We start from the raw sequence: 13,062 nt of genomic DNA on the forward strand, positions 1-13,062 counted from the left end.
CTTCTAGAGGGCTCCTTAAGCTGGAAGACTGAGGGTTAAGCATTGGCAGTGAAAGTGAACAGGGAGAGGAGTAATTGCCCTCGTCCAATGGAGCTTGAAGTGGGGATTCTCAGTGGGGAAACGTAGCTCATGAGAGAGTCAACCCGGAACACTCACCAAGTCCAATGAGCAGCGACGCCAGATCACAGAGGAGCCATCCGTGGAAGACTGTGCCCTTTGTCCTGACCCCCTGGCCCTGGGCCCAACCCTGGAGGGGTCGGAGAGGCAGCTAGTGAGGGCAGGTGTTGGGACAGGAAAGATGCCAACCTGCTCTTAGGGCCCCTGAGCCTCTGACTCCCCAGACCCCACCCGGGCTCCTTGGCCTGAATCAGGCCTCAGCTCAGGAAAGTGGGGGAAATTGGAATTTGTTTATTATGCTACATGGAACATTTTAATTACTAAAGCAAGACTTCCTTAAGACCAAGGTGAGCTCAGGCCATTTCACACTGAAGAGTGACTGGGGGAGCCGTTTGAGACTTCACAGAGGGGCAGGGAAGGAATTGGCCCATTCAATGGGTGCAAATGAGGAGAGGTTGAAGGGAAGACGATCAAGCTTCTCTCTGTGCCCAGTGAGCGCCCAGCCTTCGGTGACCAGACCACGTGGGGAATCTGCAAAAGAAATACCTATCCATACCTGAAACATTTTACTTTGACCTGACACATGTAAACGTACGCTCATCCCCAATCTTTCGGTGTAGAGCCACGGCCTTCTGTGTGAGCCAGGCGAACGGGTCTGTCTTAGACTCATCCACAAAACATCAACCACGAGTTCCAATTTGGGTTTTCTCGCACTGGAGTAAAAATGTTAAGGAACTTGCAAAGCAAACTGAATATAGTTGTAAATGTACATGCTTTCTTTTTTTCTTGTGTTTTACAGTTGTTTCACCCACACCTATTTTTAGAAACTTGCATTTATCACATTCTCTCACAGAATTCAATTTAGCATTTCATACAAATAACTTTCTTTTTGTGCTCCTATTTCATTGGTTTACATAATATTTGATTAAGTTATGTAATTCAGTAACAAGTACAACTACTACTGTCATAAACAGATGTGGGAACACACCCAGCTGGGTAAACACACAGTTGGACTTGGGGGGCCAAAGCCCCTGGGCGTACTGGAGAGTAGCCACTACCTGGGCCTTTGAGATAACAAACATCTGTCAGTCTGTATGTCTCTCAGAGAGAATGGAGAGCACAGGATTCTCTGGTGATCGGTAGGTGGAGGCCAATCAAGTGAGTCTCCACTTTTGAGGTGTAAAGTTCGAAGTAGCCAGCGTGAAAAAGCTATCACTTATTGAGTACCTACTACATGTCAGGTGGGACACTGTGCACTACACACGCGGAAGCTCAGTTAGCTTTCACAGATACTTCTCCCCGCGTCACAGTTGGGCAAAGCAGAGGTTAATTTACTCTAGGTCAGTAAGTGAAGTAGTGCTTCTCAGTCTCTAATGTGCAAATGAATCACATGGGGGATACGATTTAAAAGGCATATTTTGATGGAATGGGTCTGCAGTGGGGCCTGAGATTCTGAATTCTAACAAGCTCTCTGATGCTGATAAGGCCTCCTCCCCCAGGGAATCTGACTTGTTCTGAGATGGAGCCCAGGCATTGCTGTTTGCTAAACGTTCTCCATGGATCTTTTATAAACCGAGGACAGACAGTGGGTAGCTTGGTCCCCAGTGAGGGCAGGAAAGTTGAGAAGTGGACTGATGTATAGATACTTAGTTGTATTTTTTTTAAATCCTCACCTGAGGACATTTTTTCATTGCTTGTAGAGAGAGGAAGAAGGAGAGGAGGGGAGAGAGAGAAGCATTGAACATCGATTGGTTGCCTCCTGTAACCATCCAGGCTAGGGACCAAACCCGCAACGTAGGTATGTGCCCTGACTGGGAATCGAACCTGCAACTGGATGCCACTCCAACCAATTGAGTCACACTGGCCAGGACTAGATACTTAATTCTGAATACTTAAGCTAAAACAAATGTTTTAAAGACACTGGACTAATACAATTTAAGATGATATAGAAGTTCATAAAATAAAAGGTAAAAATCTTCCATTCTTCTCATGTTATGAAGAATTTTAAAAAATCAGGCACAAGCTGTCCCTGTACACACTGTGCAACAATGTTCTAACTTAATGACGTGGCGTGAACTTCCACCGTCAGGCCATGCAGGTCGACGGCGTCCTTGTTGACACCGCACTGTGTTCCATGGTGCAGCTAACCCATGATTTACTTCACCAGTGCCCCACAGGGGGACATTCAGTTAACTCTAATTTTTAGTTTTACAAATAATATTTTGTGCATATCCCAAGGGTATGAGCGCGAGTTGTTCTGTAGAATAGACTTCTAGATGTGGGATTGCTAGGTTGTTTAAATAACCATTCTCAAATTCCCCTCCAAAAGGCTCACTAAATTAATGACACTCCTACCATCACATTTAAAAATGTTTCTTCCTCGGGGATAGACCTGCCCCACAGTCGTGAGTCGCTTCAAGTTCGTGGATGTGAGCTCTTGCCTGTTTCCAAAGGAGATATCCTGAAGCCAGTGGCTCCCTTGAATTCTACCCTCCACAAAGACTCCAGAATGATGTCCAGAACGCAAACCTTACTCCTCTGCTTAAAAGCCATCAGTGCTGCTTGTTGCATCTGATATTTTAAAGACAGATATTGGTATCGACTTGACAGATCTGCATCCAGAGGAATTTATAGGGGGATTCAAAAGCATCGAGATGACTTACAAGATGTAATACAGAGCTGTCCAAACTGGTGTTAAAAAGTTTGTGATTGCAGGTGGAAATCCACAAGACAGCGAAGATGCACTGCATTTGGCACAGACAAATGATATGTTTTTTGGTACAGTTGGATGTCATCCTACAAGATGTGATGACTTTGAAAAGAATAACCCTGATCTTTACTTCATGGAATTGCTAAATCTTGCTGAAAACAACACGGGGAAAGTTGTAGCAAGAGAGGAATACGGTCTTGATTTTGACCAACTACAATTTTGTCCCAAAGATACCCAGCTCAAATATTTTGAAAAACAATTTGAATTGTCAGAACAGATAAAATAACCAATGTTTCTTCAGTGTCGACATGCACATGCTGAATTGGTGGATTTAATGAAGAGAAATAGAGATCAGTGTGCAGGTGGAGTAGTGCATTCACTTGATGGTACCAAGGAAGCGGCAGCTGCTTTGATTGACTTGGATCTCTGTACAGGATTTAATGGTTGCTCACCAAAAACTGAGGCTAATTTGGAAGTTTTGAAGTCAATACCTAGTGAAAAATTAATGATTGAGACGGATGCACCTTGGTGTGGAGTCAAAAGTACACATGCTGGTTCAAAATATGTAAAAACTTCATTTCCTACCAAAAAGAAATGGGAAAATGGACACTGTTTGAAAGACAGAAATGAACCCTGCCATATAATCCAAATACTGGAGATAACATCAGCAGTAAGAGATGAGGATCCACTGGAATTAGCCAACACACTATATAACAATACCATTAAAGTATTTTTTCCTGACATGTAATTGGTATGTCTTCCATTTTCCATCATGTATGTAAAATTTCATGGTAAAACTTAGTGAAATTTTCAGTAAAGGAATTCTCTGGGAGTTGTCCATTAAAAAAAACACTTCTTTCTCCCACACCTCGAAACTATTGCGTATTATCAAACTTTTTGATATTCACCCATCCAATGTATAAAAAACGCTCTCACTGATGTTATAGTTTGCATGTCATGATTTAGTTTGCATGCACGAGGATGGCTGATCTACCTATTAGTGAGACCTAAGTATTCCTTCTTTCGTGGACTGCCTGTCTATATCCTTTGCCACTTTTGGTTGCTTATCTTTTTGTATGAATCTTTCATCAATTATATATGCTACGAATGTTTTCCTTCCAGCCTATTGTTCACTTTTTCAATTTGTTTTCTATTTTTCAATTTATTTCACAGAGGTTTTCAATTTTTATAGAGTTCAGTCTGTCAATATTTGTTCACAATTTCTGAATTGTACTTCATATATCAGAAAGACTTCCTTATCTCAAGATTATAAAATATATCCCTGGTTTTTCTACCTATTGCTTGTATAGATTTGTTATTTCATTAATCCACATGATCATTAGTCCATATGCAAACTATATATTTTATTTATTTGCTGAAGTTCTTATGTTTTTTTCTTTTATTTCCAAATACCATTCTCAGTACTACTTATTGAACAGGCATTATTATTCTTGGATTTGAAATGCCTCCTTTATTGTATAGTCAATTATACATGTGCAGCCTGGTCTCCTTTAATCTTTCTTTTTTTTCCTCTGTGACTGTCTAACGCTGTTACAATAGCTGCAGTTTTATTGAAATTCTAGAAAGACAAGTATTTCCTCATTATTGAGTTTTTCTCCTTTTTTGAAACAAATTTCTTCTCTACTTTTTTTCCAGATGGATTTGGATTTCCCACGTCGTGTTTTAAAGCAAGGTCTCACTGGAATTATTGCTGAAATTTCATTTTAATGGTTCACTAATGTTCAAAGAGTTGACATTTTTATAGTATTGAGTGTTTCATGCAGAAACAAGGTATTATCTCTTCATTTATTAATATGTATTTTATATCTTTATCACAGACATAAATCTTGTACATTTCTTGTTATTCCTGAGTAATATGTACATATTTTCCAAAGCATCATTCTAATAGATTACCAACAATATATAACAGCTATTGATTTAAAGATATTTATCTCCTAGTTATCCAGCTTATAAGGTCTAGTAATTTAATTGATTTTCTCTAAAGTTATAAAATTTTGATTTGACAAAATGCACTTTAAAGTTTCTTTTTCAGCTATGAAACTAATAAGTACTCAATAGAAATGTAGAAAAAAATGACACCAACAACCAAAGACCACTATAATCATTTAACTTATATCTGTTTTCATTCTTTTTGTATTTACATAGCTTCTGCTACATAACCTTAATCGCACAGGATGATTAACTGAGTGTGTTTTTAAAACTAATAAATGCAGGCCATATGCCAAAACCATTTCGCCTGAGGTTTATGTGTTTGATAAGGAACCCTGCGCTTCTCACCAATGGGCAGAAATGCTAACATAACTTCTGTTGCTGAGATTATTGAGTTCAGTTCTGTCCCTTCTTCCGCTGCTAGTCTGACTTGGTGGCATTTATGCCACCCAATTATAGTTCAGCGTCACGAAGCCCGCTGGCCTTCGCACCACACATAGCTGCTGACCTCACTGCACACTCAGCCGTTCCATTTCAGGCCTGGGCCGGAGTGACTCTCACAGCACAGGTGATGCGGAGGTTGCTGGTTTATCATTCCGTTTAAAAGGCTGACTCGAGTACAATCGACATGATTGAGATTTTCAAAAACATTTAAAGAAAGACATTTCTCATGTGGCTCTCAGTTAAAGAAATGTGTGTATGGTTTGAGTTTAGACAGGCTGATTTGCATTTTCTTTTGCATTACTTTAAATCTGATTAACTTACTTGTTTATTTTGCTACCTGTAAGGATTTCTCTTCAGCTGTCTCCTCACTCACCTTACCAAAGAGGATTTCCTTGGCCTACTTACATAAAATAGGAATCCCCACCCTATTCCCCCAGCCATACGTGCCCCTAACACATGCAGGGCTGGGGCGAGAGTGTGAATGGAGGCCCACTCGTATGTCCAAGTATTTAAAAGGCCCAGCAGGGCTTCATGCACTCACATGTGAGTCATTCAATGCCTTCATTTAGGTCTCTTTTCTATCTTTCAATAATTTTTTATTTATTTTTTTATACACTGATATCCTGGGGGTGTTCTTTTTGTGGCTTTTAAAAAAACAAAATGATTTATTTTCCATTACTTTATCTAGGTGATTATTGCCGGTTGTAATAGATATTCCTAGTCACCTCCCGATATCTCATCATTCTTCCTTTCCACCCTTTCTTTTTCTTTTCCAGCTGAAAGATTACCTTTTCCAAGAGTCCTTGGCCACATGACTAAGTTCTGGCCAATGAGACAGCAGTGGATGTTTGCTGTGGGACTTCAAGGAAGCCTCCTTCCTAAAAGGGAAAGAGGGAAAGAACACGTTTCATTTTGAAGAGAAATTCCTTGCTGGAGGTAAACGATGTATTACCTTGTTTTCTCTGTGGAAGACTAGCTTTCTCTAGTCAGGTATTCTGAGAATTTTTTGAACCAATCTTTATTTATATTTTTCTCGAAAATTATCTTTAAAATTATACAGTTTTTTTAAGGTAATGACTGTAGCATGCTCTCATAATTGTTTTATTCCTGTAGCTAGACTCTTTTCTATTCCCAGTGTTGTTTATATATTACCTCTCTTTTTTTGTTGTTTAGATTGTTTGCCAGATTAGGTTTGTCTATTTTATTTCTCTTTTCAATTTTTGATTGTTAAGTGAACTTAATTTTTTCTTTCGATTTCCCATTTGGTTTGTTTATGACTTTAATATTTTTTTCCTTCCTTCATTATCTTCTTTCTTTGATTTTATTGTGTAGTTGTTGTTTTTTTTTTTCGTTTCTTGAATTTTGGGGCTGGATTAATTCATTTTCAGTTTTTCTTATTTTCCAGTATATACAGTTAAAGCTCTATAGTTTCTTTTAAGTATGATTTTGGCTACATAAGACAAGGCGTAAAGCACTCAGAAAATCCTGGCACATAGTAGGTACCCCCTTTATAAAGCATGCATTCGTATGTCATACAGAAGTCTTTAAAATTAAGAGAACTGCTTAAATTAATATTATCTTAACTAAACATTTTCCTAGTGACATTTCCATATTTATTTACTTTTCATATTACCAAATTAAAGAAGACTTTTTTCCTAATATTTATTTATTTATTTTATATGCTTCATTTTTTATCATTAAAGACTTTAATTTTCTAGAGCAGCTTTACATTCAAAGTAAAATTAAGAGTGAGCTATAGAGATGGCCCACATACCCCCTCCCCCCACACCCCTATCCTCCCCTATTGTCAATATTCCCCAACAGATTGGTCCACTCGTTACATTGGACCCCAATACAGGACCCTGCATTGACATGTAATCACCAACCATAGTTTACATCAGGGTTCACACTTGGTGGTGTACATCCTACGGAGTTGTTGTTTCTTTTTTATTCCTCCTGGCTGCTCTTTAGAATTACCTGGGAAGCCTGATACATGATACTGTGACTCCGATCCATACCAATTATGTCAGCATCCCCAGGCGTGTGACCCAGACAGCAGGTATTTTAAAGCTCCCAGGTGATTCCAAGGTACAGCCAAGACTGAGATTTAAAGTGATCTTAACACTGTGTCCCATCTCTCCTAACTGTAAACTGCAGCTGTTCAGAACTGCTAAAAGTATAATAAAAGGGAATAGATGTAAATGTAATGTAGACTTTGAATACTATATGTAACTGTCTGGCAATATTTACTCACTGACATTGGAAATCTCTAATATGTAATTGAATATTATTCTAAATGTATATTTATCTCCATTTCCTCAGGAATTTGGCCAACTTATCATAGGGAAAAGAAATTTAAAAGGAGGGTAGATTTTCAGTAAGTCCGGGAAAGCCTGTGTAATCACAATGGAGCTGAAATGTTTATTTAAACAGAACTTATTAGGCACAATTGAATTAAAGACATGGTTCGTTTTCTTGAAGACTGATGATAAAGTAAAAGCAGTTTTAATGAAAAAATGAAAGGGTGAAGACATTTGGGTTTTCCAAGGTACTTTACAATATAATTATTTTCCTGGTCTTTGGAGGGGTCATCTTAGTGTGGTATAAGCAGACTGATATTCAGAGCTGGGAAGTCCAGGTTTTAAGTCCAGCTTGATTAACTGCTGGTTAAATGAATGTGGGCATCAGAGCCATCAGAGACATGTGAATTAAAACCACAATGAGATACCACTTCATACCCATCAGAATGGCCATCATAAACAAATCAACAAACAAGTGTTGGAGAGGATGTGGAGAAAAGGGAACCCTAGTACACTGTTGATGGGAATGCAGACTGGTGCAGCCACTGTGGAAAACAGTATGGAATTTCCTCAGAAAACTAAAAATGGAACTGCCCTTTGACCCAGCAATTCTGCTGCTGGGATTATACCCTAAGAGCCTTGAAACACCAATCCAAAAGAACCTATGCACCCCAATGTTCATAGCAGCACAATTTACAATAAACAAGTGCTGGAAGCAACCTAATTGCCCATCAGTAAATGAGTGGATCCAAAAACTATGGTACATTTACACAATGGAATTCTATGCAGCAGAGAGAAAGAAGGAGCTCCTACCCTTTGCAACAGCATGGATGGAACTGGAGAGCATTATGCTAAGTGAAGTAAGCCAGGCGGTGAGGGACAAATACCGTATGATCTCACCTTTAACTGGAACATAATCAACAAAAGAAAAAAGCAAACAAAATATAACCAGAGACATTGAAATTAAAACAATCTAACAATAGCCAGAGGGGAGCGGGGAGGGGACAGTGCAGGGAAGGGCTTTCAGGAACTACTATAAAGGACACATGGACAAAACCAAGGGGGAGGGTGGAAGCAAGGGAGGGAGGTGGGTTTGCCTAGGGTGGGGGAAAAATGCAGACAACTGTAATTGAACAACAATAAAATAAATAAATAAATAAATAAATAAATAAATAAATAAATGTGGGCAGATGTCTAAACTCTCTGAGCCTCGGTATCTTTAAACATGAATGGGGGCAAACTACCTTAAAGGATTCTTTTAGAGCTTAATTGGCGTTGAGTAGGTGGTAGAGTTTTCATGAGATTGATTACATTGCTTCTTATTTATCATTATATTAAACTTCATACATTGCCTTTTCTTTCTGCAGTGAAACCTCCAGGACTAGCCAGTGTCACCAAGGAAGAAGAAGACGGTGGCTGCTGCTGACCTCGGGTGGCCAGCGGGGGCTGCCCTGCAGCTCAGCACTGTGGAGGCTCTGTGGAACCTGGCTTTGCTGTGTGCGGGCTCTTTAAAGGTGGAAAGTCAAGTGGCACACCTTTGTGATCTCTATTTTTTTTTTTTTGTAAAAGCCTGTATATAAATTTTATAAGGCATGTAGACAGCCTTTCCTTTCTCTGATTATTTTCCTGGTCAGTTTGAATTCATAGCTAAAATATGCCTGGAGTAAGTTTTTTAGCCCCATGGTGCAACAAAGCAGAGTTATTCTGTGAGTAGTAGAAAACTGGTATATGTCAGCATTCAGTCCTAAGACTGTAAAACTTGGTAGATTTGAGGAAAGTTGATGCCATCCCAGAGCCATTAAGAGCAGAAAAAGGTAGAAGGGAACTGCTGAAATCACATTTGTACATAGGACTTATAGGAGAGACAGAAAGATTTAAGACCTTCTTAGTGGCTGAATTACAGGAACTCTAGTATGGGGTTGCGATTTGATTTGGAATGCAGTATCCATGGTCCCAATTTACATAGTCAATGCGCTTTAGTGGTGCGAGTGAGTAGTTGTGACAGAGTCTGCACAGAAAACTCTTCACCCTCTGATCCTTCACTGAAATCAGCTGCTGGCCCCTGGTCTAGAGTCTCATGCAGAAGCTCTGAGAAAAAAGGCTAAGATTATTGAGGGCCTAAAATGTCTCAGCACTGCCGTAGACCCTTGCTGATTCATCGTTTCATTCAGTTCCAGTAAGCACGCAGGAAAAAAATTGTTTTTCAAGACTAGGTCACACTTACATGGCTAGTCAATATGGGGCTTGAATTACAGTTCAAGTCAGTCTCACGCCAAAGTTCTTCTTTTATTTCTTTCAGCTACATTTCTTCCTTGTGGGTGTGCTATGTCAAAAAAAAAAAAAAAGAGTCAAATTTCTGTGTTTATGTACAATGAGATGTGTAGCCCAAGCTTAAGAACGTGAAGAGTGAGCATTCAAGCAAAGAGAGCCATGAAGAATTGAAGGCAAGGTCCTGGACTGATGTCAGAAATAGGATTCTAGAATCTTGGAAAGCAGAAGGCAATCAATAGGATGTGAGTCCAGGGGCCCAAGGGTGCATGGGAGGCAGAGGGGGATATAATGGAAGCTCTCCTGGGATACGAACCAGACCAGTCATCAGTATGACCTCTGCAGGCCCAAAGGATCCTTCCGTTAGTCTACTAATCGGGAACTGACATGTCAGGAATTTGATTCTAAACACTGCGTAAGAACATTTTTTGACCATGGCTACCTATTTTTGAATCACTTTTCTTGCTTCCACTCAGATAACAAAAACCAACCAGCTAGACAATATGGGAAGTGGTATCATTGCCACTAACACTGCCGCTGAGACAGGGCAACTGCTCTGTCTTGGCCGCAGTGTGGACCTTTTTTTAACAAACCACTATGAGCCCTGGCTGGTGTGGCTCAGTAGATAGAGTGAGCACGGTTCTGAGAATCAAAGGGTCACTTGTTAGATCCCCAGTCAGGGCACATGTCTGGGTTGCAGGCCAGGTCCCCAGTGGGGGATGCGTGAGAGGCAACCACACGTTGATGTTTCTCTCTCCCTCCTTCTCCCTCCCTTCCCCTCTCTAAAATAAATAAATAAAACCATGACTTTAACAGTTATGTTATACTTTTACATTTTCCTCTCTCAAAATTTGAATACATGAAGTATTGTGAGTATGTCTAATGCTTTTATAAGATAAATTCTCATATAAAAATTATAGCAAAAACTACATATTTTAAAGCTCTCAATAAAACAAACACCCCAAATTATCTTACTGAAGGGATTGCCCTTTTATGCTTTCATTGATAGCAGATAAGTAATGCTCAGACATTATCATGTGATATTAAGTAAAAAGATGTGATCTAAAACTCTGTATAGATTATGACATACATTTCAGATAATATATTTTAATGAGTTCACATGTGTACACAATGGTGAAATTGGTTTTCTTTTGGTGGTAGGAAACTGACTGAATTTTTCTTTTCAGGTTGTGTGTGTGTGTGTGTGTTTATAGGTCAAGCCAGAAAAAATATTTATAATGAAATTTTGTAATATAAAATTGTGAATAGAAAAAAATGTATATTGACCCTATAAATATAATAATAAAATGACTCTACCCCAAAAAATAAAAGATAAAAAAATAAAGTCACTATGAGTGCAAGGTCTGAAACTGAACTTCGGAGTCCGAGGAATGGGATTTTCATGAGTTTACCTAGTGGTGATCACTAGGATTTAATGGGCAGATTCATATTAATGAAAGCCAGCTGACTGATTAATCCTGCTGCAAGTTTATAGCAAAGAGAACAGAACATTCATGCTTATTGATCACAGTCCATATCCTCCTGATGCTCTGGGCATTATTCCTATTTTGCGTCCTTCTAGAATGGGTGTAACTCCCACACTTCTGCAACACATTCACGCTGGGTGTTGTTCTAAATGCCCAATGAATGAGGACTCTGGAGTCAGATCCAGGGTTTGTATTTTGGATTCCTTACTTTCTAGCCCTGTGACCTAGACAAATCACTGCCTGACTTCTTTAAACCTGTCTCCTCTTCTGTAAAACGGGGATAATAATAGTAACTGCTGCACATCGTTGTTACTGTAAGGCTTTTAAATGAGAAGATACCTGAAAACAATGCTTCGTGCAAAGCCTGGCACATACATACTTAAAATGATAGCTGAACATACAGCAGCATGTCAGTATTACCAGCAGCATTAGGTGTTATTTCTTAGGATGGGATCTCTGACGGTGATTGTTTTTGTGCAATATTAATTCCCATAAAACTTTGAAAGTGGAGTTACATTTTTGAATACGTCTTAAAATTAGAAAGTATTTCCTATGTGTCTGAAGGTAAATGCACGGTTGTCTTCCATCTAGATAAGTAATAGCACCTAGGGGCAGTCGTTTCTGTGCAGTATCTCTAATCTCCACGGTAATTCTACAAAATGACTGCTACACACACTATTTCTCATGCCTGGAAACTAAGGTCAGAGGTTAGGAGGCATATACTAAAAACGTTAACAACTTTTGAGGTTTGAGATTTTTTTTCACCATTGTCCATACTTTTCTATATTACCTGAATATTTCATAATGAACATGTATCTTTTTGTGTGATCAACCAAATACACTTTCCCATTCACAAATAAGTATTTTTTCAGATCACACCCAGTAAGAGGAGAAAGTTGGTTTTGAACCTATCTCTGGTAATGAAGCCCATGTTCATTCTTTCTCTCTTGAATTCCACAACTCTATTGGCTGTCTGCACTGCTGCATGCCAGGCACTATCTTAGGAGCAAGGGAAGCAATGAGCAGGACAGGCAATAGTGTCTGCTCTCCTGGAGACCACGTGGGGACAGAAACACAATACGCAGTAAACAAACACATACAATCATATACCAGATGGTGCGCAACACTGTGTAAAAAGAGAAAACAGAGCAAAGGGGCTAAGGAAGCACAAGGCGGGATAGGATTTAATCAGGCCAGTGACTGAGAGAGAATGCTTCACGGAATCAAGCCTGTGGGATGTCGGACAGATTAGTTGTTCGCAAATGCTTGTACAGCTGTCATGCAACTAACAGGAAGTGCGATACTTAGCCCTTTCCCCACTCACCTGCAATGAGCTTAAGCATGCTTTTAAAGAATGTAGTAGATTCTAAATATATATTAAATAAATTGGTTATGCGTGTACTGTCCAAATCTTTTAACCTCCCTTGAATTACAAATAAAATCTAAGTTCCAGCATCAAAATAATAGCCCACCCAACAAATTGACTGTCACACTCACAATAAAAACTACATTCTGAATTAACGTGGATTAAGATGGGCCAAACCAAGAAACCAGTCTTTGAAAGACTTAAGTAGGCACACTCAATAGTCTCAACTCTAGTTATTTTTGCTAAGTATCTCATGCAACTAACTAACTTTTTTACAAGCATTGGTGACTACCTTTTAGTCCACACAAAAGAATATATGTAAGGTAAACAACATATTGGACCTTATGAAAAAGTCCATTTGAAAGGTTCACATTTGAACATGTTGATATACATTATTTTCAAACTTATATTTGCACATAC

The 13,062-nt window shown here is 39.1% G+C and overlaps 1 pseudogene; it reads left to right on the top strand.

The window, feature by feature from the left end:
* The first annotated feature begins 2,885 nt into the window (after positions 1-2,885).
* On the top strand, positions 2,886-3,652 carry LOC112302360 (deoxyribonuclease TATDN1 pseudogene; annotated as a pseudogene).
* The last annotated feature ends 9,410 nt before the right edge of the window (positions 3,653-13,062 follow it).

The sequence above is a fragment of the Desmodus rotundus genome, chromosome 11 (genome assembly GCF_022682495.2).
Source record: "Desmodus rotundus isolate HL8 chromosome 11, HLdesRot8A.1, whole genome shotgun sequence".
Lineage (NCBI taxonomy): Eukaryota > Metazoa > Chordata > Mammalia > Chiroptera > Phyllostomidae > Desmodus > Desmodus rotundus.